Source organism: Giraffa tippelskirchi, chromosome 4, assembly GCF_054371585.1.
Source record: "Giraffa tippelskirchi isolate mGirTip1 chromosome 4, T2T-mGirTip1v1.2.pri, whole genome shotgun sequence".
NCBI lineage: Eukaryota > Metazoa > Chordata > Mammalia > Artiodactyla > Giraffidae > Giraffa > Giraffa tippelskirchi.
This window is the reverse complement of record NC_137278.1, coordinates 36944957-36971383: the sequence shown is the minus strand read 5'-3', so window position 1 is coordinate 36971383 and position 26427 is coordinate 36944957. Positions and strand designations below refer to the sequence as shown.

Below are 26427 nucleotides of genomic sequence, written 5' to 3'. Positions count from 1 at the left end.
CTCCTGGGAGCATAGTCTAGCCCAGAGAGAAGGCCAGATAGGAGGCAGAACTGAAGCCCTCACCACGGCAGAGAAAACCCCCTTACCTAGTGAGGTCTCTGGGCACAAGAGGTGTAGCCCCTCTCTTCTCAGAAAACAAGTGGCCTCTGTACTTGATTCTGAAAAGAAGCACATTGCTCTCTTCATAATATAGGCTTCTAACCGCTTAGCACTGTTGAAGTTTATCATGCATTTATTTTGACCCAGCATTTGCAACTGCTACAAACCCATCTATGGAGATATTAGCACAGGTGTACATCACACAGGGCTGTGGGGTACTAATCTAAAGTTTAGGCTTGGGACCTGATGCCTGGTTCAAATTCCAGATGCAGCACCACCAGATACGTGACCGAGGGAAAGTTATTGACCTCTTGTGTGGCTTAGTCCCTTTATTTGTGAAGCAGGGGCAATAACAGGGCCTATACCTCAATGGGCTGTTACAAGGGTTATGACTTTCCATATGCTAAGAATGGTATCTGTGATCAATAAATGCTAGCTATTGTGATATTCATCGTGCCCTTGATTAATAATAGCTAAAAACCTGGAAATTTATGTATCAACTGGTTAAAAACATGTGGCACATCCATTCTACGGAATACTGGGCATCACTGAAAGAAAGTTGAACTGTATCTATTTAAATAATAGAACTTATTTAACAATAAAGGTCAAATTGTTAAATAAAGAATCAAAAGAGCTGCAGATAAGCACCTGTAGCTTGAGATTATTTGTATATAAAAAGAGCTATATAGAAACGGACATGTCTTTATCTTCATGGGAAATTTCTAGAACACTCAAGAAGCTGTTAGCAGTAGTTATATCTGCTGCTGCTGCTGCTAAGTCGCTTCAGTCATGTCCAACTCTGTGTGACCCCATAGACGGCAGCCACCAGGCTCCGCCGTCCCTGGGATTCTCCAGGCAAGAATACTGGAGTGGGTTGCCATTTCCTTCTCCAGTGCATGGAAGGGAAAAGTGAAAGTGAAGTCGCTCAGTCGTGTCCAACTCTTAGCGACCCCATGGACTGCAGCCTACCAGGCTCCTCCATCCATGGGATTTTCCAGGCAAGAGTACTGGAGTGGGGTGCCATTGCCTTCTCCAGTTATATCTAGGGAGTGGGAATAGATGACTGGAGAATTTTTGCTTTCTCCTGCAGTATTGTTAGAATTTCCTACTCTGAGCCTGTGTTTTAAAAAAATAATAGTTTTTTTTTTTAAAGGATAAATATATATCTACTTCTGTGGAAACATTTTCAAGATATATTGTGAAATCATTTTCACAAGTGGCAAAATATGAATGGTACAAGCCACAGGAACAAATTTCAGTTCACAAATTCAGATGCGCAAGAAATCAAACTTTAGTTTCTATAACTCAACACAGTGTTTATGGTGTTTCCAACCTGCCGACAGGAAGCTTAATGCTAGTTATGTCTGAACACTGAGAAGAGCCAGACATGGGACACTGGAGGCAGTTGTGAAGCGGGCTGAGGCCAGATCTAGTAACTTCTGCTGCTCTTGGCCACTATGGGCAGCCAGGAATCTTGGACCAGGCTGCCTGTGTCCCCCCAGCTTGGCCCCACCATGTGGCCATCACTCTCTGGGCCCTCACTTCTGCCTGCCCACGTGAGCTGCTAGAACGTGGGGCAGGGCTCCAGACACCTCAGATCTTTCTCCTCTGTGTCTCCTGCCCCCATCCGGTCCGCAGAGGGTAAGGCTGCAAAGAGTTAGGGTCTTGCCACTCAAGTGAAATCATTCTTCCATCTTGTTTCTAGTCAAAGCATTCATCCTGAGGAAGAGAATCCTTTTTCTTCCATGAGCTATTCTACACATCCTAAAGTTTCCCTAAGTGTGTAAGCTTTTGACACACAAAAGCCAGAGACACCCTAAGGATGATTCCTTTTTCCAATCTGGAGAGCTGACTCAAGAAGAAATTAGCTCCATGAATGTGAGAGTGGAAAGGGGGAAAATCCAGGGAGGGAAAAAAAGAGATTCCTTTCTCAAGTTTTATGCAAGCCACACATATGTGTAAATGCAAAGCAGAGTCTGAACATTTCTGGCAAATAATTAACCCACCAGTACCTACCAGGAATGTAAACTTTAAGACAGGGGTAGGGATGGAGGAGGAGCTTTAACAGTATTATTCTATGAATCTCTAACCTGCTTGGATTTGTAATGATTAAGCTAAATTCAGTATTGTTTATATAATCTATTATTTTAAATAAATAATATCCATACATTTTTTACCTTCAGGCTGGGGATGGAAGGTGATAAAGATGACACCTGTCTGGCCCACTGGTGCCTTGGGAAGCTATTTGCATTATGGGTTGAGGCGCCTGTTGGGAAATAACTTTCTAAAGGAAGGAGGAGATAGGTACAATGAGCTGACCCAGAGACAAAAGCTTTGCTCTGTGGAATGGAGGTAATTCTAAGCTAGGATGGTAGTTGTGATTTATAGACGTACCTGTGGAACTGAAACTGATGGCTCTGTAAGGCAGTAGGGGTACCAAAGGCCCTACTGCCCTGCTCTGATACTAGAGAGCTGGCTGACTTCATGCCAACAGGACTATCAGTGGCTCTTAGCAGGTGCAGTGTGCCCGATGGGTGTGGTATTGTCCAGCAGATCTGATAGTTCCATGGGGTGTGGCAGGGGCAAAGAGAGATTGCAGAGCTGGACAAAGAGAAAAGATAGTGGGAGTGAGGGTAAGGGGTTAAACTAAACTTATCCATCAGCACATGGGAGACACACACCCTGAGGATCCCCAAAATGATCATGGGGTGAGCGAGTGGGAACCAGGCAGGACCTAGGATCTCGCATTGACAAATAGGAGCAAGAGTCAGAGACACTCAGCTGGGCTCTAATGATGTGATAAATGAACACAAGTCCAGGTGTGTGCACAGGTGGGGAGCACAGGCGATGGAGCCACAGTGTCTGTATGGGAGAGGTCAGGGAAGGTCTCCTGAGTCAGCTGACAACAGGTAACTCAGAGTGGGTGGAAAGGGTGGAGGATGTGAGGAATCCTGTATGCAAAAGCCAGGAACTGTGAGGGAGTGAGCCAGGGTTTAGGGGAACTGAAAGCAGCTCCGGGTGAATACAGGGTAATGGTTAAGAGGCCACAAAGTTTGTGTTCCATGGTAAGGAATTTGAACTTTATCCTACAGGCAGTGGTGACGCTCAGAAGGGCACCTTAAGCAGGGAAATGGGATGATCAAGTCACTAGGAAAGCTTTTTCACCACCACACTCCCACCACTCCTAGCTAACTCCCACCCAGTTGCGCAGTTTGAGTGTTGCTTCCTCCAGAAGTTGTTCTTTGGCCACCTCTTGAACTTAGCTAACCTTCAATTAAAGCTTCTAGGGGTTCCCAAGCACCCCCCAATCTCTGAACACTGTCATGCTTTCCTGTGTCCTCTATGTTTTTCTCTCCCTTCATACACTGTGCGTGCTGAAGGCAAGGGATCGTGCCTTCTGTGTGTCTTCTCTATGTTGTATCCCCAGGATCCAGCACAATGCCTGATATGTTAGTCCACAATATGAACTTAATGGGAAAACAAAAACTTGCATGGTTTCCAGCCCAAGCTAGAGTATGGGTTTGAAAGGGAAGACAGGGGACCAGGAAGAGGGTTCTTGCAATAGTTTAAGAAATGATGAGGGCCTATCCAAGGCAGTAGTGGAAGAGCTGGAGAGCAGGGAGTGAGGGGAAATACTTAGGCAGCAGAACCGATAGGCCTGGGTGATTAGACGATGGAAGTAAGGGAACGGGATAAGGGGGGAATAGCTCCTGAGCTTTTGGTTTAAGTGGTTAGGTGGATGAAGGATTAACCAACACTGGCTATTCTGGAAGAGAAGGCAATGTGTGGAGGAAAATGATGAAATTTGCCAGTGACATGCCTATAAGCATACTGAAGAGGTACGAGGGGAAGCTGGAATCACTGGAGCCCAGGACAGATAGCTGGACTAAAGATAGAGATTTGGAAGCTGTCAGCCTGCAGGTGATGGTTAAAGACCAGGGAAGGTGTAAGATCACCCAGGGAGTGAAGGAGCACATGAAACAAGGACACCCACCTATAAGAGGTGGGCTGACGGGGAGCTACGGAGAGAAAATCAGACATGAAAGAGGGAGAGAGAACAGAGCTGTAGCACAGCTGTTGCGGGAGAAGTGGCTCCAAGGACTAGCAAATAGGGTCCAACAGTATGGAAAAACTAAGAATCCAACCAGGCCCCTCATGCAGTTGAAGAAACTGAGACCCAGGAAGGCTCACTGAGGTGTTGGAGCCCACAAGTCATCACTGCCCATGATCACACAGATCAGTGTCTATTGTATTATGATCTCTGGACTCCTGCAGGCAGTGGGAGCAGCAAGGGGAGTCCATAATAATACCAAGACTTTTTTTTTTTAATAATACCAAGACTTTTTTGTAGTGTTCACTTTGTTGACATTTGTACTAACACAAAAGCAACAGGAGATAAAACTGCTGGGGCCTTAACACAAATCAACAAAGTCATATTCTTCATTCCCAAGCACTTATGTTTTAATAAAAAGGTCAACTTCACCTAAGAATGTCTATAATGGAGCAATAATTATTAAAACATGACCCTTGAGTACACATCTTGTTATGAGCCTGTGCACAAATCACTTGTGCTGAAGTACTGAATGCATTTATGTTATTGTTTGCGTGGAGAGCTAAACTATCTGCTTTTGGGGGGGTACATCATTTTTATTAGAACTATTGACAAACTTTGATAATTCAGACTTGGGTACTGGAAGAAGTGTTCTCAAAAATGAAGTGAGCTTGTCAAATCAAGAAACCGCTAGTATTTTTTGCTGATAAAATTTGAGCTGTCAAGTGAAAACTGTTGACAGAATGAGCTTGACAGCTTCCCAATATCTAAATTTGGTGATGAAATTAGTGGTAATAATAACAAATGTGGTATTATGAACTGAAATGGGTCTATATCTGGAAGATTTGCATAAATCACTGAGCCATTATTTTCCAATGCCCAATGCACTATGTTAGAAAATCAGGCATGAATAAAAGACCCATTCAATGCACAAGACAGACCAACAGACTTTAATATAGCTGCTGTTTAGTCACCAAGAAGTGTTTGACTCTTTGCGACCCTATGAACTGTAGCCTGCCAGGCTCCTCTGTCCATGGGATTTTCCAGGCAAAAACAGTGGAGTGGATTGTCATTTCCTTCTCCAGGGCATCCTCCTGACCCAGGGATCAAACTCATGTCTCCTGCACTGCAGGTGGATTCTTCACCGCTGAGCCACAAGGAAGCCCTAATATAACTGAGCATGAGAAATTCACTGATATGATTTCAGATCTCACACTGCAACTAACCTTTCAGAAAATGCCATCTGTCCAATTCTGGTGACATATCAAAAAATATATTCATGGAGTAGGAAATGGCAACCCACTCCAGTATTCTTGTCTGGAAAATTACATGGGCAGAGGAACCTGGCAGACTACAGTCCAGGGGGGTCACAAAAGAGTCAGACGTGAGTTAGTGACTGACTTCACACACACACAATGTATAATATATGATTTTTATTGCTGTGTAAAGCAAATAAAGGTCTTTATCAAAATATGACCTTTATCAAAAGGTCATATCAAAATATGACTTCAAATAAAAAGATATCCACAATTATCTGAAAAGACTCTTAAAATATTCTTACTTTTTCCAAATACAAATCTGTATGAAGCTGAATTTCATTCATCTACTTCAAGGAAAGCAATACATCATTGAATACAAAAGCAGGCATGAGAATCCAGCTGTCTTCTATTAGGCTATTCATTAAAGAGATTTGCTGGGACTTCCTTGGTGGTCCAGTGATGCTTCAGATGAAGAGGGCGTGGGTTCGATCCCTGGTCTAGAAACTAAGATCCCACATGCTACATGGAGCAGCCTGTGGGGGAAAAAAAAAGAGATTTGCAAAACTATAAAACAATACAACTGTTCTTTTTTCTTTTAGAAAATATATTTTTATAAGAAGTATGTTAACATGTAAAAGATTTGTTACTGTTATTTTAAAATAATAAACAACTAATTTTAAAGCCTCAGTTTTTACTAGTTTTTTTCGTATTTGTACTATGGTAAATATCTACAGCTACAATCCACATAAATAAAAATATTTAAAGTCCTCAATAATTTTTAAGAGCATAAAAAGGGTCCCAAGACCAAAACATTTGAAAACTGTAGATACAGACCACCTGGTTCCTGACTCCCAGTTCTTTGGGCTTGTTCCCAGCACACCTACCCCTCCCACTCACTTCTCCACAGAAAAAGAATTATAAAACACCTAAAAATAAAAAACAACACCTAGCTGAAAAAGAGATAAGGGAGCAGGCACAATGAGCTAAAGAGAAAATAAGATACTTTCCTTCCCTTCAATAAAATGTTCCTTTAAGGCTACACACCAGAGCCTGGTAAGGCAGTCCTCCCAGGTGAGGCTGGGTTCACCCACAACTCCTCCCTGCCACCTGCGGTAGCAGACAGACTGGGGGCACAGGGAAGAGAGCAAGTTCAGGTGTTTTATCTCCCTCACACTCAGTACCTGAATTGATACAGCGAATGATTAAGACAGGTGGGGCCATTTTTTATTAGTCACAGTATACCGGGGAGGAAGCAGAGGTCTGTACCTTGACTAATACCAGTAACTAAATCACAGGTGGGAGCAGCAGCCTCCGGGTTGCAATCCAGGTTTCCCTCCGCGGGGCACGCACTCTAAGATGTCTCCCATCCCCACTCAAGCCCAGAGGTCCACCTTAAGATGCATTATTCTACCTGTAAGTAAGGTCTTTTCTTATAAGTCACATAAAATTCTCTTTTTTTAATCTTTTGTCCATCCTTTTGTATTATTTTTCAACTACAAAACTAGTTTAAAACTGATTAAAAAGTAAAACAATGAAATAGAAAACAAAAAAAAAATAGAGATAACACAAAAGCTAGTTATTAGAAAATAGACCTCTAACAAAACTAATCATAAACAAAAGGCATGAGGGGCTTCCCTGGCAGTCCAGTGGTTAAGATTTCATGCTTCCACTGCAGGGGGTGTGAGCTCCACCCCCAGGATGAGAAACTAAGATCCCATATGGGGCACATCCTGGCCAAAAAAAAAATGCTGGGAATGAAGAAAGGAAGATTAAATACAGTATATATGGAAACAAGACTGGAAATTTATGCTTTTACGTTTTTTCTGACTTTTTAGAAAAAATTTTAAATGACCAAAACTGACTAGAGGAGAAGTTAACATTTTTAGTGATACTAATAGTAATAATACTCTGAAAGTATCCTTTTAAAATGCAAACCCCTGGGACTTCCCTGGTGGTCCAGTGGCTAAGACTCCATGCTCCCAATGCAGGGGCCCTGGGTTTGATCCCTGGTCAGAGAACTTGATCCCACATGCCACAGCTAAGACCCAGTGCAGCCATATAATTAAATAAAAACTTTAAAAAAAAAATTAAAATGCAAACCCCTCAGGGCAGGAAGTGTTAGTGAGTTGTTCCTCATCTTTTCTTTTGTGACAAAACAAGAGTTTTTGGAGCCTAGGCCTGTCTGACTGGTTGGAAGGAAAGAGGGTACAGAGGAAGGGCTGGCACAGCTCTGTGTTTAGCAACCCTGGTCAGCCTGGACTCAGATTATCCCAAGGCTGCCAGCACATCCCCTGCTGACTTTCCCAAGACTAGCACCTCAAACACTTCCATCTCAGTCCCCGAAGGAAAAAGTCTCAGTCCCTGGTGGAAACAGAGGCATCCCTGTCAATCTGGCTCTGCCCAGCTCCCAGGCCCTGGCTACAAGCCCCTCACCCTCTTCCCCTTCCCTCCCCTCCTCACTTCTCCCCCTCTCCTTCCTCCCCCTCTTCCTCCCTCTCGTCTCCCTCTCCCCACCCCCATACTTTGCTGGCTGACAGAGTAGCTCAAGGTGTGGCTGCAGTCATATCAGATGCTACACCACCTCTGCTCACTCCCACCTCCTGGTACTTCCAGCCAAAGGAGTTGTTGACAAATAGTTGGAGTCCTGAGGCCCAACCCTCAGCCTGTCTTGGCTCATTTCCCAAGCTTATTTCTGAATCTGACGTCAGAATCAGACCGAGAGGAGGTCTGAGAGGAGGTCTGAGGGGCGTGGTACTGTGTGCTGTAAAGGGAGATAGTTGTCGAGCTCTGACCCCGGCCATGGAGTTACTGCAAGAGATCTACCATTTACACCTTGCTCGTGGCCCATATGAATGTCCCATATTACAGAAGCACTACTGTGTCTCAAATTTGTCAATGCAGCCAAATAAACAAAAATTAAATCTACTTAACCGCTCCCCCTGGCTTGTGACTGCAGCTATGAAATTAAAGGACACTTGCTCCTTGGAAGAAAAGCTAGGACAAACCTAGGCAGCATATTAAAAAGCAGAGACATTACTTCACCAACAAAGGTCCATATAATCAAAAGCTATGGTTTCTCCAGTAGTCATGTATGGATGTGAGAGTTGGACCATAAAGAAAGCTGAGCACTGAAGAATTGATGCTTCTGAACAGTGGTGTTGGAGAGAAGACTCTTGAGAGTCCCTTGGACTGCAAGGAGATCCAACCAGTCCATCCTAAAGGAGATTAGTCCTGAATATTCATTGGAAGGACTGATGCTGAAGCTGAAACTCCAATACTTGGCCACCTGATGCAAAGAACTGACTCTTTGGAAAAGACTGATGCTGGGAAAGATTGAAGGCTGAGGATGAGATGGTTGGATGGCATCACCAACTCAATGGACGTGAGTTTGAGCAAGCTCCGGGAGTTGGTGATGGACAGGGAGGCCTGGCGTGCTGCAGTCCATGGAGTCACAAAGAGTCAGACATGACTGAGCGACTGAATTGAACTGAAGTGTTACTCAGTCCATACCAGCTTGTGACTACTAGTACTATCTTAAGCAACAGACACTAGAAGCACCACTTCTATGTGTGCACACGTGTCTGTGTGTGTTTGTGTGTGGAGGGGTGAAAATACCTTGGATACTTTAATGAGAGAAAAGGTGACCCCTTTCAGAAAAAGGATAGGGATGACCAGTGTACCCAACTAGCCGGGAGTAGTGTTATTCTGAGTTGCTGACACTCTCTTCCACCCCTAGTGTGGATGAAGGCTCTAAGAATGAAGTATGATGGGGGCAGGTGCTGTGGCTAAGTTACGATGTCTCCTTATGGTCTTATCCATGGGGGTGGGAATGGGAAGAAGGCCACAGCACAGAGTTGAGTTTAGGCACAAAGAGTTCCTTTTGTGAACCCTGCTAATGATTTGGTCCTGGACTGACTCAAGCCCCTGGCAGCCCCTAAGGCAGGTACTTCAGTGGACTCCTTACCTTGCTAAAGTCTCAGGAGTGGGATGGGATATAGAAGGCAGATACTCACTGTGACCTCCAACTTCTGCTGACTGCCTGGTCTGGAGTGACCAGCCTGTCCAGATAACAGATGACTGATGCAGCACTGACCCTGACCACACCCAAGGCCAGGAACTTGATCAGGCATGTTCAAGTGCATTAATGGACACAGTGGGTTGGAAGAATTAAAATCTGGACCATATCAGATGTTTGGCAGTCCTTACCAAAGTCAGCCTCTGGTTAGAATGTGAACAGGAATCCAGAATCAAAGACTTAAAAACCAACAAGAGACGTGCCACTCCATGGACATTTCCCAGTCTAGGTTGGTATTATGATTTGAAAGGCCCTAAGGAAGGTCCCCAGGTTCCCCTTCCTATCTAGTGAAATGATGCCTAAAATTCACAAATTAGGTCCCTCTTCCTTTCACTGCACTCCCTCTACTTTGGGCAGGGCTGGGTAGAGTTGGATGGAGCTGGGACCAGTGTTATTCTGAGTTGCTGACACTCTCTTCCACCTCCAGTGCAGATGAAGATTCTGAGAATGAAGTGTGATGGGGCAGGTGCAAGAGCGGATAGAAGTAATGATGAGGAAGTAACTTTCTAATAATGCCTGCAACTGATTCTATTGACAATCTAGCCTTTTAGGTCTCTCTCCCTAACCCCATCAAACATATCTGGGTTCACTCTTTGGAAACAGTGAGCTTCTTCTTCAAAGTACCCATCAATCCCTGCCACCCAAGACCTATGAGGTAGGATACTTTCAGGATAGGCTCTCTATAGGCTCAAATACTATGTATAAGTGATTAACTCAAAACCTTCCTCCGTGGGTTCCTCCGTATAAATGGTGACATAGTAGAGAGCCCGGTGTATTTTGATGATCTGTCAGACTCTTAGAAGCCCCCTTCCAAAAATATCCTCCTTGCTCCAGACTGACCTGGCACCTAAAATTTCACCATTAGAGGTACTTAAAGTAATTCAGTAGGTCTCTTGGAAAACAAAAAGATTTCCTGATTCAGGGTAGGGGTAGGGGATTAGCGAGGAGAAGTCACATAAGAATAAATCAGTGGTAGCCTCTGAATTCCTATGCACCACCTGAAGGGTTTAGAGATATAGCAATCCAGTAGGAAGAGGAGTTGGGGTGGGGAAGCAGGAGCACTGGAGGGTCTGAAGCCATTTTTCATAGTGAATACAGGGGTTTCAATTACATTATATATTTATTTGGGGTGGCTTTGGCAAGGGACTGATAGAGACCTGGGATGCTAAAGACTACTCCATAAACCATCCCGTGATGCTAACACTGCAACAAGAGAAACAAGCAGAGCTCTAAGACCTTGGAAATCAAGACACGGGAGTCCTGGACTTGCGGGGGGGTGGGGGGGGGACGGGGGTAGGGAGAGAAGGGAACACGGAAGAGAACACCAAATTCAATTCTTCCCCCTCTTGGTCACTTTGCTTGTCAGAGGCAGGCAAACACCCCAAGGCTGAGCTGAGGAACAGCCAAGAGGGTCTTGAGTCCTCAGAATTCTCTGCAGGGTCCCCTCCTGGAGGAACCCTTTAGTGGGAGTGTGGACCCGGGCCAAGAAAGGCAGAAGGGCAGAGTAAACTGTGGGCTGGACTGTCTGGTCACGTGATGAGATCTCACTGCTTCTTGTCACGTAATTTCTTTCCCCCTCCTCCTCTGGTCTCTCCCTCTCCTCTTTTCCCCTCCCTCTGCTCTGTTTTCATTTGGTTAAAATAGATGCAAACTCTGGTCTTTTCTATTTTTAATACCTAGCCATTACATAATCCACACTGTAATTGCTGACTTGAAAAAGTATTGGCAACAGTAGAAAATCCCCCGAGTTTTAAACAGGAAAAGGATTATTACAGCACAAAAGCCTTTGGCAGTTTTACTGACTGGTAAACCGTCTGCAGTCGTCACTTGCCAGTGGAAGTCACATGGGCCTTGGGAAACACTCTCCTCATCTCAGGGAAAGCAGGCTGGGGGAAGGGAAGAACCGCAGCCTCGGCTGGGAGGAGGACGCTTTGTGTGGAGAGGCAGGGGGTGGGACTGTGCCCTGGAGCTCCTGCTGGGCCCGGTCCAGAGGGGAGGGAGGAAGGAGTGAGCTTCAGGATACCCGTCCCCTCCTCCCAGGGCCACCTTTTACTGTGTTTGTTTCTGGTTAAGACAGTCAAGTCTCCAACATCCCCAGCCTCTCCCTCATTGACTGCCTGGGCCTTCCTACAGTCTCCAACACATTTCTGGGCAAGCCTGTGTGAGGGTGGACTATCCCAGTTAAACAGATGATTTCATAAAGACAAAGGAACAAGCAAGACTGCTTGTTAATCACACAGATCTGACCCACTCCTCTGCAAGGCTTTCCACAGATTAAGTCAACCACCACACTATTTAATTCTTCGATAAAATGCTCTAATAACAACATAAGCACTAAAGGTTTGATAAAGGGTTTCCCAACCAAATAGAAATTAACTCTCATTTAAGACAAAAATTCTGTGTTGGGGGTGTGGGTAGTGTAGGAGATACAAAGGAGATAGGGACTGCTTTCCCTGCTTTTGCCAATTCTGCCACAATCCTAACCCCAATAATCAAGGAGGATCTGTCCAATCTGTACAACTACTCATGTCAATTCATTCCATAAACATTTGCTGAATGCCACATGCTGGACTAGTTGTTGGGGATGTAACATTTAGTAAAATCATTGCCCTCATGGAACTGCCAGGTCAATGAGGGAAACAGAGACATTAATCAAAATATTACATGAACATATCATTACTCTAGAGGCACTTAGAATAGATAGGGTCTGTTCTAAGACCAGATAGGGTCTGAGGGTTCCTAGGTACCTAGGGACTTCAGGGTTCTTTAAATTCAGCATCCCATCTTCTTTCCCATGCCCCTCCCTCCTTCCCATTTTTTCCGTATAGAGAAGATAATGCCAGGTTCCTTATGGCCTCTTTTGATTCACATGGCAAACTAAAAATTTAGCACTGTAGGACAAAAGGCCATGTTAAGAAGAGCCAAACCACACTTTACAATGAGAACTACACATAATTCATGACACAAATTAAGACTCAATCGGCTGCAGGTGTCAAAAATCCAAATCAAACTTTCAAAATGAAAAAAAAGGGGGTGGGAGGAAGCCTAGACCCATGTAAATGAGATAGCCAGACTTAGACTAACTTCAGGCATGATTAGATTTCTGGTGCTTGAAAGATGTCATTAGTCTCCATTTCTCAATCTTGCAGCTCAGCTTTCACCTGTGTTGTCTTCAGAATTCCCCGAGGTAGCAAGATGGTCACCAACAGCCTCAGGATTACATACATTCTAGAGGCTTAGCAACCCAGTTGGAAAAGAAATGAGAATTCATTTAACAGTTTCAATGAAAATCCAGAGTCCCAAATGGCCTGAATTTGAGACCATGCCCTTCTCTGACTGGCATGGTCAGGTGTCCTCCACCTAGAGCCAGAGGATGGACTTAACTCCACCATAACTGATCTGAGAATAGGAAGGAGGTGATCCCTCAAAGGAAAATTGAGTTGCTCTTATCTAAGAAGGGAGAATGATGCTGGGCAGTCAAAGCCCACGATCTCTACTGTCCTCAAAGTTTGTAATTAAGTGGATGTTAAGAAGAAACAACAGGTTCTTCCATCAACTGGGTCTTTCTTCCTGAGGAATGAGCAAGAATGCTTATTTAGTGTGGCATTGGCTGGATCTGCCCTGTTTCCAATCCAGCTACATAGAGACCTTGGCATCTTTAGGGCACTCACTGGAGTCTTAATATTTGTTGAAGTACTTGCTCAGAGCAGTCTTCAAGTCTCACATCTCGTGAAAGACTTCTCCTTCTCCTCCCTTCACTCCCTACTCAGTGCTGGAGGAGCTGTGAAGGCCACAGCTCTCTTTGGCTTTGACAAGTTCCTCAGGGTCTGTGTAAATTACATGAAAGAAAGGGAATGACAAGCCCTTTGTTGGGAAGTATTGCTTCCCTTTTGGAGTCTGACTGAAAACAGCTTCCGCTGGGCAGGAAGGGGAGTATCAGGATAGTTCCTTGAGCACCCAACCAATAGACCTCCATAGAAAAGATCTTGGGGTGGGGGGTGGATCACTGTCAAACATTCTATGAGTTACACGGCACTACAGCAATCATATGCCAGCTGCAACCACCCTGTCCAAGTCCTTATAAAAGCTGCCTGGACCCCCCCCATCCAATACCCTCCCACAATTTCTGCAAATTCCCAGCAGCTAATGCTTTTTTTTCCCTCCATGGGCTCCGAAATGCAGATGGTGACTGCAGCTATGAAATTAAAAAGACGCTTGCTCCTTGGAAGAAAAGCTATGACAAACCTAGATAGTATATTAAAACGCAGAGACATTACTTTGCCAACAAAGGTCCGTCTAGTCAAAGCTATGGTTTTGCCAGTAGTCATGTATGGATGTGAGAGTTGGACCATAAAGAAAGCTGAGCACTGAAGAATTGATGCTTCTGAACTGCGGTGTTGGGGAAGACTCTTCAGAGTCCCATGGACAGCAAGGAGATCAAATTAGTCAATCCTAAAGGAAATCAACCCTTAATATTCATTGGAAGAACTAATGCTGAAACTGAAGCTCCAGTACTCTGGCCACCTGATGCAAAGAGCCAACTCATTAGAAAAGACCTTAATGCTGGGAAAGATTGAGGACAGAGGAGAAGGGGATGACAGAGGATGAGATGGTTGGATGGCATCACCAACTCAATGGACATGAGTTTGAGCAAGCTCCGGGAGATGGTGAAGGACAGGAAAGCCTGGCATGCTGCAGTCCATGGGGTTGCACAGAGTCGGACACAACTGAGCAACTGAACAACAAGAGAAGCCACCGCAATGAGAAGCCCATGTCCCTCAACAAAGAATAGCCCATGTGTAGCAATAAAGACTCAGCAAAGCCAAAAATAAATAAAAATAAATAAATACAATTTTTTTTAAAAAAAGAATACAGCCTTAAATATTGTTTAACCTAAAGGAATCCTCTAATAAAATTTAAGACAAGATGAATACATTCCAAATCAAATAAATGAGAACATTGAAAAAAAAAAAATAAGTAGGAGTCTTCCCTGGGAGTCCAGTGGTTAAGAATCCACTTTGCAATGCAAGGGATACTGGTTCAAACCCTGGTTCAGGATGATCCCACATACTGTGGAGCAACTAAGCCTGAGAGCTACAACTGTTGAGCCCATACACTGTAACTACTGAGCCCGCATGCCTAGAGCCTGTGTACCAAAAGAGAAGCCACCACAATGAGAAGTCCATGCACTGCAATGAAGAGTGGCCCTGCTCGCTGCAACTAGGGAAAGCCTGTGTGCAGCAAACAGACCCACCATAGCCAAAAAGCAAAATAAGGAAATAGATCTTTCAAAAAATAAATACATAAATAGGAACATTCTGGTCATATTGTTCTGTACTTGCTTTTTTCTTTTTTAGGGGGGTGGATATGAATTTATTTACATTCAGGCCTTACATAGGTATAAAAGTCACATTTTGTGACAAATTTAATAAAATTGTATCAACTGAAAACAAAGCTGGAATTGTCCCCAGAAAACTCAGGACCCCTACTTTCACTGACCCCTATTTTCACAGTCCTGTGGGGTATACTTGCTTTTTTCACTGATGTTTTCATGGCCACACAGCATTTCACAGTCCCTACTCATGGATATTTACCAATGCAATGAACATTCTCATCCAGAGAACACTGTGCTCAAGAATAAGCACTTCTTTAAACGAAACTGTAGTTTGCCCCACTGTGACTGGGAAATAGATGGGGAAACAGTGGAAACAGTGTCAGACTTTATTTTTTTGTGCTCCAAAATCACTGCTGATGGTGATTGAAGCCATGAAATTAAAAGACGCTTACTCCTTGGAAGGAAGGTTATGGCCAACCTAGATAGCATATTTAAAAGCAGAGACATTACTTTGCCAACAAAAGTCCGTCTAGTCAAGGCTATGGTTTTTCCAGTGGTCATGTATGGATGTGAGAATTGGACGGTGAAGAAAGCTGAGCACCAAAGAATTGATGCTTTTGAACTGTGGTGTTGGAGAAGACTCTTGAGAGTCCCTTGGACTGCAAGGAGATCCAACCAGTCCATCCTAAAGGAGATCAATCCTGGGTATTCATTGGAAGGACTGATGTTGAAGCTGAAACTCCAATACTTTGGCCACCTCATGCGAAGAGTTGACTCATTGGAAAAGACCCTGATGCTGGGTAGGACTGGGGGCAGGAGGAGAGGGGGACGACAGAGGATGAGATGGTTGGATGGCATCACTGACTCGATGGACATGGGTTTGGGTAGACTCCAGGAGTTGGTGATGGACAGAGAGGCCTGGCGTGCTGCAATTCATGAGGTCACAAAGAGTCGGACACGACTGAGCGACTGAACTGAACTGACTTGTCTACTTGTATTCTTTGCCCATTTTCTATAGAGTCTGTTGTCTTATCATTATCGATTTTTAGAAACCCTTTATATATTATAGCGGAGAAGGAAATGGCAACCCACTCCAATACTCTTGCCGGGAAACTCCCATGGATGGAGGAGCCTGGTAGGCTGCAGTCCATGGGGTTGCTAAGGGTCGGACATGACTGAGCAACTTCACTTTCACTTTTCACTTTCATGCATTGGAGAAGGAAATGGCAACCCACTCCAGTGTTCTTGCCTGGAGAATCCCGGGGACGGGGGAGCCTGGTGGGCTACCGTCTATGGGGTCGCACAGAGTCGGACACAACTGAAGCGACTTAGCAGCAGCAGCAGCATATATTATAGAAATTAATCCACTATCACATACATCCCAAAAATCTTCTCCCAGCCTGCTGACTGTCTTCTATCTTTGTTTATGTTGGCTATGTCACATAGTAGTTTCTCATTTTTATGTGGCAAAAGCAATTATGAACAATTTAGAAAGTATGCACTTGAAGCTCTGAGCCACACAGCCTCTTCTGCTGGGGACCACAGAGCTGTGCTTAGTAGGTTCCTGTGGTGAAATGGCTGAGTAAGCAATCATTTTCTGAGCTGTTCATATCTAGTTTTACAGCCACAGTGGTGGTGTAAATTAATCAAGAAAAAAGCAAAAGAAATGTGAAATTTTACTTGCTTGCTCATTTTCATCTATTAGGAGGCTTCATTCTCAAATGTTTGAGTAATGTACTAACAATATCAAAATCCTGAGCCACTGAAAATTCAAAAACATCTTTATAAACAATAATATGAGTATTTCCAGACCCTTTCAAACTGTGGGCTTAGGGCATTATTTGCTGTCACTGCAGAGGGAAAAAATACATTCCAGACCCCACAGGACTAGAAGGCTCACGAGTCCAATAACTGCTAGTATTTCAAGCAAGAAACTGTTCAAGTTTCCCTTCAGCCTTTCACAGAAGATAAGCATTGGCCCCACTCTGATCCTGAACAGTTAAAAAACCCTAGTGGCCAAATGGGATTTTCCCTGCAAGAGTACTTAGTCCTTGTTGCTGCAAACTCTGCCTACAGACCCAGTTCTTTGTGGAGGCTGTCCCATTTGGCCAGAACTACCTGCCTCCCAAGTGCTAAAACTCTATGGTATTCAGCCAGCTGTGCAGAAGGCAGGGCTAAAAGATGCTTCTGGACATCTCTTCCCTAGTTGAAACCTGACACTCCTTAAGGAACTTGGTTTCTGGACAATGAAGATTCTGCCATAAAATCATCCTTCAGTACCCAGTGATATCCAAACGAGAAACAGATGGTCTGTCTCAATGCTGTTTTATTCCTATAACCTTAAAAAAACACACACAAAAAACCTCATTTGCTGAGGTCTATACCAAACAACTATGCTCCTCCTCCTCATTACTGTAAGTTACTAACCTCTCGCTCATCAAGGACTTTGCCTCCTTGATCAGTCTGCCTTTCCACTTTTAAGTCAGCCCTTCTGCCTGCTCAAGATCTCCTATATCTTTCTATATATAGGACCTCTCATCTCATCTACAGCTTCTTCTTCAACTTCACTGAGCTTTCCAGCCTCTCGATATCCACCTCCCTCATCACTTTGCCGCCTATCAGTCCTCTCCTCGATTCACTTCTTTCTCTAGTCAACTAGATGACCACTCTGCTACTAATATCCCAAACTCCTCCTGCTCCAAGTCTTCCATTTGCCCATAGAACACAGCTCCTATCTGAAAATGAATATACTTTGCTTTAACCCCCAAGTTGCTGAGTGGGCACTGCTAAAGCAATCCTTAGTCATGAGGGCTGCTCCCTCCAGAAAGTGCTGCTTCCAGTATCAGCTGGGTCTTCAGCACTGCTCCATTATCCCCCAACGTGTCTCCAGATCACTCCATGAGCACAACAGCTTTTAAAAACCATGTCACTGTCCCCACTCTCCCACCTGCTCCTGGCAGATGACCTCAATTTCTGCTGCCTAGAGAACACAAAGCCCAGCAGAAGGAAAATGTCTCTCCAAAATCTTACCAAACCCTTCTGCCCATCACACCCCTCGCCCCGACACCATACCCCTTGCCCTGATCAGAGACTTGATAGTGCTCAACAGAGTACTAGCAAAAGGTAGGAAAGCAATAGATGGTGGTGTGGTGGTGATACAATTAAAATCAGCAACAGCCTTGTCTTTTGTTCAGTTCAAGTTTAATCTCTCTACCAGTGCTTTCGATACAGCAGACCCTTCTCCCCAGGAGACTTGCTCAACAATTGTTATTGTCTTTTCTATCTTCAACTTCTCCTTCTCGACTAACTTTTTCCCCACAGCGAAAGATCATGCTTGGGTCTCAAAAAATAAATAGACCTCCCTAGATCCTGTATCCCTCCTTCACTAACACTCCTCTCTTCAAACAAGCTTCTTGCAAGAGTAGCCTCCCTGACTGGATCCACCCTTGCCCCCAGCTGCCAGCTGCAGAGATACTATCTTATTAATAAAAGAGAGTGGACTCCTCTTATTTACCAAAGATCTGTTCTTTGGAAAACTGCTTTAGAGATTAGCAAAGAAACAGTGAAAAGAAATACACTGTGTTGCTATTAATTCTGAATTTTAATAATATGAATGAGGAGAATAGATTTCCCCTTGTAATCAACACCACTTCTGACCAGGGTGCAAGCAAGTTTGTTTAAAGTGTTAGACAAACCGGTTTTCACAAAACTTCCCTGATTCTCTAGATCCAAAAGCTAAAAATAATCATTCCTCTCTGAGTTCCCACAGCATTAGTCTTATACCTGTCATACTCTATCACTTTATGTCAAATTATCACATAACTCTACAGTTAATAAGTGATTGATAAACAAATGAGTAGACTTTATAAGTACCTATTATAAACTGGATAATTTTAACAATAAATCAATCTACTCAACCAATTAACTCAGGATCCTTGAAGATCCTCCATGACATTTTGCTAACTTAATAAAGTTGCATTCAGTCATTCACATCCTGTAATAAAGGTTTTCACTTATTTAAACCCGCCTTAAGAATATCAAATACTAAGACGTTACCATGTCATTTGGTTTTCAGACTGAAAAGACTAAGGTAAAAGCCAATGGGAGCAGGAATTACCCAATCTGAGGGATGTGAGCAGAGCATTCCAGGGGAAGGAATGCATTTTTCCCTCCCTTACCTGAAAAATGGCCCAAGAAATGCTCCTCAAGGAGGGACTGAGACTTCCCCTAGTGCAGTGTCTGCTTCAATTCCTTTCACATAATCTGAGCGTTCGAAGCACAGGCGCCACTTTGCCATTCCTAGACCTCCCGTGGTTTTGTTCATTTCTGAAACAAGGAAATTTGTCTAGAAAATCTCCAAAGTTTTTTCTGATGCAAATAACTGCACATTATTTAAAGCATAAAAATTAAATCTGATTTTGAAAAGCAGGTTTAATGTTTAAAAAAAAAAAAAAGTGGTAAATCCTTTTGTGAATATGAAAAGTCTCCATGTCCTTGTCTCCCAACCACCCTCAACATGAGATCATCTGTATGCAATTGCGTCAGATACTTCTAAAGTACTGACATTCCTGCGCCCACCGTCCCTCTGAAGAAGCCAGGCTTTAATCCTCACCCAAGCAGAAATATGGGCTTGGAGGACTGTGTAAAAGTAAAAAGATGGCCAGGAAAAGCATGCCAGGAAACACAGGGCAGGGCCAGGTGACAGGCCCCGGTCCCCCTGGAGCCAGAGCCAGAACCTCCCAATTTGCTTTAACCTTGTAGAGGGTGTAATTTCCAGCCAGGCTAAAAATCACCACAGGCACACAGCCAGAGGGCAGGGCCAGGCTGGGCAGGCAAAAGCCAGGGATGAGCCTGAGAGGCTCCTGATTTAGAATTCAAGCAGTGAGGAGGAAGGATGGTGGAGAGCCTCCTACAGACGACTTATAAAGTAGCTGCCTTCTTTGAGAAACATCCAGGTTGCCAATAGGAACTCTCCTACCTCCACTTGCCCCACAGACTGTCTCAGCAGCCTGATTTTCTTTAGGAGGAGAGATCATGTGACTGTGACTCAAGTCACACTAGCATACTGGCTTTGGAAATGTCCCCTCTCTGTGGAGTCACCAGCTCAGAGCAAAAACTTCCCATGGTGCCATTTCCTCCCTCCCTGCTACAAAATCTTGAGTCTTAAGACTTGTCCCCAAACCACCTAGCCAAGTTATAATGTGAGGCTGTGGAAAGAATGCTCTACACAACTCAGCATGCCTTGGACGAAAGATTCCTTCAGTCCTTCACACGATTGCTCTCTCACTCACTTATCCACTCAATCACCCACTGTTTCCAAGCACTGTGACTGCCCACTACACTCCAAGCACTCAGCTGCAAGGATACCCTACAGGACTCTTAGCAGACAGCAGTCTGTCAATTGCCTAAGAACATCTCTAAAGTGGACCCTGGTGACCCAGAACTTGACAGGAGACAAATGCTTTTTGTGTCTATGCTATCAGGACCAGTTAGTTAAACAATTTCATCCCATAAATATGACTGTCAGTTGGGAAACTGAAGTGACTTAAGAGACGTCTGATTTTCTACTCATTGAAGGCTTTTCTACTCATTGAAACCGGTCTTCTTTGGCTCTCTACCAGCTAGTGCATACACAAGTAAGTTACCATGTTATTCCAAAAGTAAACAAACCTAATGATGTCACACACACACAAAGAAACCCTTTTTTCATGTAATTAGTTAAGTCCTTCCTTCATGGGTCTAAGTAAATATGCTTTTATTGTAATGCTCTCAAAAGAATGAAGCCAGAATCTCATGAACTACCAAGTCACCACACAAATTCTGCTGTAACCAAACTGTCCAACCTTACTTAAAATACCAAACTGTCCAACCTTACTTAAAATACTTCAAGCTATTTATGAATAGCTTAGGACTTTTCCCCCTTGAATTCAATGGAACATCCAACATTCTCTGGTTAGAGGAATGTCAGGGCCTACAAGGGATAGGGGACAGGGCAGTGACTATGAGTGCGATGGTGTGTTCCCTGGCTCTCATCTTCCTCCCACATCTTAATGTGGTGTACCACTATATCCAGGTTACAGCTTTTGCTCTAGTTTTTCCCTCTTTGGAAAATTCATCTCTAAGTAACAGAGAGTGAAGACATGAGAAACAGAATTTGAGGCCTGTATCCTATGGCTCAGTGGGTAAAGAATCTGCCTGCAATGCAGGAGACACAGAAGATGCAGGTTTGATTCCTGAGTCAGGAGGATCCCCTGGAGGAGGAAATGGCAACCCACTCTGGTATTCTTGCCTGAAAAACCCCACAGTTAAGAGGAGCCTTGCAGGCTACATCCAAATGGTGCAGAGTCAGATATGAGTGAGTACACACATACTAGATCTTTGGGCTTCAGTGACAGCTCAGTTGGTAAAGAATCCACCTGCAATGCAGGAGACCCTGGTTCTATTCCTGGGTCAGGAAGATCCATTGGAGAAAGGACAGGCTACCCACTCCAGTATTCTTTGGCTTCCCTTGTGGCTCAGCTGGCAAAGAATCCACCTGCAATGCGGGAGAGCTGGGTTCAATCCCTGGGTTGGCAAGATCCCCTGGAGAAGGGAAAGGCTACCCACTCCAGGACTCTGGCCTAGAGAATTTCATGGATCGTATAGTCCATGGGGTCGCAAAGAGTTGGACACATCTGAGCGACTTTCACTTCACATACCTTACCTTAGTTTGGGCTTTACAGGTGGTGCCAGTGATAAGAACCTGCCTGCCAATGCAAGATAAATAAGAGACATGGGTTCAACCCCTGGGTCAGGAAGATCTTCTGGAGGAGGGTATGCCAACTCACTCCAGTATTCTTGCCTGGAGAATCCCCATGGCCAGAGGAGCCTGACGGAAAGGAGGAGCCATAAGGTTACAAAGAGTCGGACACAACTAAAGTGACTGAGCACGCACGCATACCTTAGTTTGAGTCCTAATTTTACTAACTGAACTTCAGTTCTATAAAGGAGTAAAAAAAATAACACACAGTATACAGGATTGTGTTAAATAAACTGCTGCACATAATGGCCTTTGTAAATGGCAGAGAGATTTTAAAATGATGATGATTACTGCCCAATCCTACCTCTCAAGCTCTGTTCTCAGGTTCCAAATGAGACCAACAGCACACTTCTCTCCAGTCTGTCAAGACTGCTAACAGGAAAGGGAGAACCAAGTATGACCCACCCCATCCCTAAGAATTTCAAGGGCATCAAATTTAGAGCCCCCACTTTCACCTATTACCTCTCTTTTCACATGTAACTTTTTCTTTAAATGGGAATCCCCAGCCTAAAGAACATTTCCTTTCAGATGTACCTCTAGCCCTTCAAGTTCAACCCCCAAGAAACAAGTTTGTCTTCTCTTCTAGAAAGAGTGCTTCTCCTTTCCAGTTACCCCTATATCTGTCACGACAGGTAGCTGTCCAACTTCACAGGGTAGACAGGCACCCTGGCATTATCAGTGACTTATTTTTTCTTCTTTATCCTCTTCCTGCCTGAGAGATGATCAGATCAGTGGTTTCTTCTATGAAGTGCCCTTCAGATTAGTTCTTTTCCTTATAATCTACTACTGCTTACCCCAGTTGATGCCTTATTATTTCATATTTCAGGCCTGCACTGCCACTATAGCTTCCTAACTTGTTTCCCTAACCTCATTTTTTACTTCATTTATTTCATACATTCACACTATAAAACTTTCTACTTTTATCACCACTATTCATTACCTAGCTCAACAAGGTTAAAAAAAAAAAACTGCCTGGTTTCAGCCCACCCATCACCCTCAAGTCAGAATCTATTTACTATTTACTTAATTTCAGATATTGTTATAACTGTTCTATTTTTTAAATTTACTTTTAATTGGAGGATAATTGCTTTACAATGTTCTATTGGTCTCTGCCATAAAACAACATGAATCAGCCATAAGTATACTTATGTCCCCTCTCTTTTGCACCTCCCCCCACCCTCCCATCCCACCCTCTAGGCTGTCACAGAGCCAGGTTGAATTCCCTGTGTTATACTGCAACTTACCACTAGTTATCTATTTTACATACGGTAATGTATATGTTTCAATGCTACTCTCTCAACTCGTTATTTCCTATTTTTTTTAAAGTGGCTATTTTTTTCTGAATCAGAAAAAATAATTTCTGTTAATGCATTGCATGATTTTTAAAATATATCTACATAGTTATGACTATATCTAAACTGAAATAGGTTCATATGCTATATATTTTTTCATGCATCTGTTATAGCCATCTTTCTGTGTCAATAATTAAAGATTTACTTCATGGATCATTGTATGGACATACCACAATTCATTTGACCAGTCCCTTACCAATGGCTATTTTGATTGGTTTATAAACTCTGTAGTAGTAAATATCCTCAAATATGTATCTTTGTACATTTACCACTGGGATGAATACCTAGAAGTTGAAATGCTGGTTTAAGACCATGTCTACCTTAAATCCGGAGAAGGCAATGGCACCCCACTCCAGTACTCTTGCCTGGAAAATCCCATGGACGAAGGAGCCTGGTAGGCTACAGTCCATGGGGTTGCTAAGAGTCGGACACGACTGAGCGACTTCACTTTCACTTTTCCCTTTCATGCACTGGAGAAGGAAATGGCAACCCACTTCAGTATTCTTGCCTGGAGAATCCCAGGGACGGCGGAGCCTGGTGGGCTGCCGTCTATGGGGTCGCACAGAGTCGGACACGACTGAAGCACGACTGAAGCGACTTAGCAGCAGCAGTACCTTAAATCTGATACATATCACCAAACTGAACTTCAGAGAAAATGTATTAATATTCATTCCCAGCAACAGAGTATAAGTTCCTCCTTCCTCCAGCCCTCACCAGCAATAAATATTTTCTTCTTTTTAAATTTATCAGTCTAAATATTGACTGATTTGAAAAATGATATCTCATTTCCGTTTGTGTTTTCTGGATTATAAATGAAACAGCCCTTTTCTATATTCTTTATTAATCATTTGTACTTATTTTTCTATGACTTTTCTCACTTTGTGTTTTTTACCTATTAATTTATAAGAGTTTACAAATTAAGAATTTTGCACACATTAGAGATATGCTGAAAACTCTTTTTAACCAGTTGACATCTACTTTTATTTTGCTTATGGTGTTTGTTGTGATTTTTAAAAAACTAATCCACCCCATTTTTTCCTTTATGGTTTCTGCCTTTGGTACCACACTAAAAAATCTATTTTCAAGTACACTTATCACTTTATGTAAAAATCTTTAAACTAATGCAACACTGCGAATCAACATACTCCAGTAAAAATTACTTTTAAAAATAAAATAAAAATAAATATTGAGTTGGCCAAAAAGTTCTTTTGGGTATTTCCATAAGATTTTATAAACAAATTCTTTGGCCAACCCAATAATAAGAAATAAAAATAAATAAAACTATTTATCTAGAATTTATTTTACTAGAAGGTGACAGAGATTTTCTTTTAAATGGTTAGATATTTGTCCTAAACACTATCCTTTCCCACTGAACGTAGGTCCATTTCCGGACTTCCTAATCTATGCTGAGCACTACTCCCTAACAAGAATTCTTTCCAGTTAAGACGAGTTCTTTCATTGCCCACAATAGGTTTTATGTAGGTTCCTGCTTGTATTCACATTGTTGCCCTTTTCTCTTACACCTCCTCTGCACAGATCCTTCAAAGCAAAACCATTTATGGGTTAAGAAGTAAATGCCATTTAAAACAAGAAATACTTCCAAAAGAGAGAAGATAATGTACATATAAGAGGTTCTACAAATCCTTTGTGTGGCTAAGTAGATGAGCTTTTTATTCAGTGGAGTCCTTCAGTGGATCTTAGCTATACGAGGTGAACTTGGGAGGGAGAGTTAAGAGTTCAACTGCTTTGCATAATAGGAGTTAAGAAGTATCTGCAGTGCTTAGGAGCAACAGAGTAAGGACGGTTTGCAAAGCAAAGAGAGAGAAGATTGTAAGAGACACCAAGGCCACATACAGTAATAGTGATGGATCTCTAATGCAAAGGTGGGCAAAGTACTTTAAGGGACCGGGAGAGCCAGTGTTAGAATTCAAGTTGCTTATTTTGCTGCAACGTAAAATACTCTCCACTACGCCAAACTTTAACAAAGTCTGCTACATACACAAAGGCTTTGAGCTGGGAGATATGAGTTCTACCATCTGAGTCAATGTGGATGGAAACACGAATGCAACTTGAGACACTAAGACCATCTACAATCTGAACGAATTTAACGGAAGCAAGAACTCAAAATCAGAGTGACCATAAATACAAGAATTCCCAGGAACATGGTGAATTCTGGGTGAAGGAATCAGAGTTCCCACAAGTTGCAAGATGATGCTTTGAGCCAAAATTTTAAAGGAAAAAACGGTTCCAGGCTAACTGATTACACTAGGATACTCAAGTCCTCAGAACCTTTTGAACAGAATCAAACTGTACAAGGTACATTAGTGCCGAGCAGAGGCAGCTCATGGGAGAGGTGATGATTACTCAACCTTCACAAGAAACAAGCTGCGAGTTATCTACCCCATCCCTTCACCACTGCATGCGCTTCCAAAGAGGTCTTCGGTCTCTATCCCACCTCAGGTGTCCTTAATGTCCTTAGTCAACTCTTACCTCTTCCACAAACCTTCCTCTTAAAAGTTTGTAGCCCTCCGATGCGTCCTTTCCAGAACTTCCATTTGACTTAAAATCTAAACCTCACATTAACCTTTAATTATTTTTTCTATTAACTTCTCTATGGAATTCAACTATACATGCCTTGCAGACAAGAAATTTAAGAAAAGGAAAAGAAAAAATAAACAAACCATCTAGACACATCCTAAACATCTTACATTATACTCAGAGCCTATTAAATTACTGGTGGGGGAACAGCGCAAAACAGTGATTCAGAAGCAAGTTTACTTATCACCTTGGATGGCGATGCTCCTAAATCAAGGAACAAAGGAAGAGGAATAGGGATAAGAAGAAATGAGGGAACAGGGAAAAGAGGACGCTTTGATGAACAATGTAATTTGGCTTGGGACATGTTGAGTTTAAAAAGGCTAAGAGCAATCCAGGTTACAGTATCAATAGTGTTTGGTCATCATGAGTCAGGAACTAAGAAGAGAGATTTATGTTGGAGATAGAGATCTGAAAGTTTTTGACAAGCATAGACGACATCAACCAGGGATAGTTTATTGAAGGGAGCAGAAAAGGGGACCAAGGAAAGAATCTTAGGAAATGTATTCATGACAGGAAAGACTAGTTGGGAAAAGCAAGCCTTCTGCAATTATAGACCAACTAATAATTATAAATACCTATCGATTGACCAAGTAACTGACTGACTCTATTTAAGGTCCCTAAATGTCCATTACAAGCCCTTTCCCCCTCCTGCAAGTGAACTCATTCCCTCATCTTCGTAGTGAAAACCATGGTCTTTCACAGGACGTGGCAGAAATGGACAAGTGACAACAGGCCTTTAAGGCCCCTGAGGTGGGGCTTTGTGGGTGGAAGATGCTATCTGTTGCTGTTCAGAGAACACCAAACCTAAGGGAAGGTTCAACACCAAGCCTTTCCATCTAGTTTATGATTAGCTCAGCCA

The 26427-nt window shown here is 43.1% G+C and overlaps 1 non-coding gene across 50 annotated transcripts in view; it reads right to left on the bottom strand.

Moving 5' to 3' along the window:
• Positions 1-1372: 1372 nt before the first annotated feature.
• The window catches only part of LOC145546749 (uncharacterized), a 61333-nt gene continuing 36278 nt past the window's right edge, over positions 1373-26427 (bottom strand). For 28 of the 50 annotated variants that reach the window (XR_014083232.1, XR_014083198.1, XR_014083228.1 and 25 more), the window contains one exon: positions 5571-5942. This is a non-coding gene — a transcript (uncharacterized LOC145546749). Of the gene's footprint in view, positions 2701-5570; positions 5943-18997; positions 19146-19431; positions 19539-21522; positions 21688-26427 lie in introns of those variants that run through there. The other 22 variants (XR_014083217.1, XR_014083204.1, XR_014083211.1 and 19 more) reach the window with 4 other exon arrangements.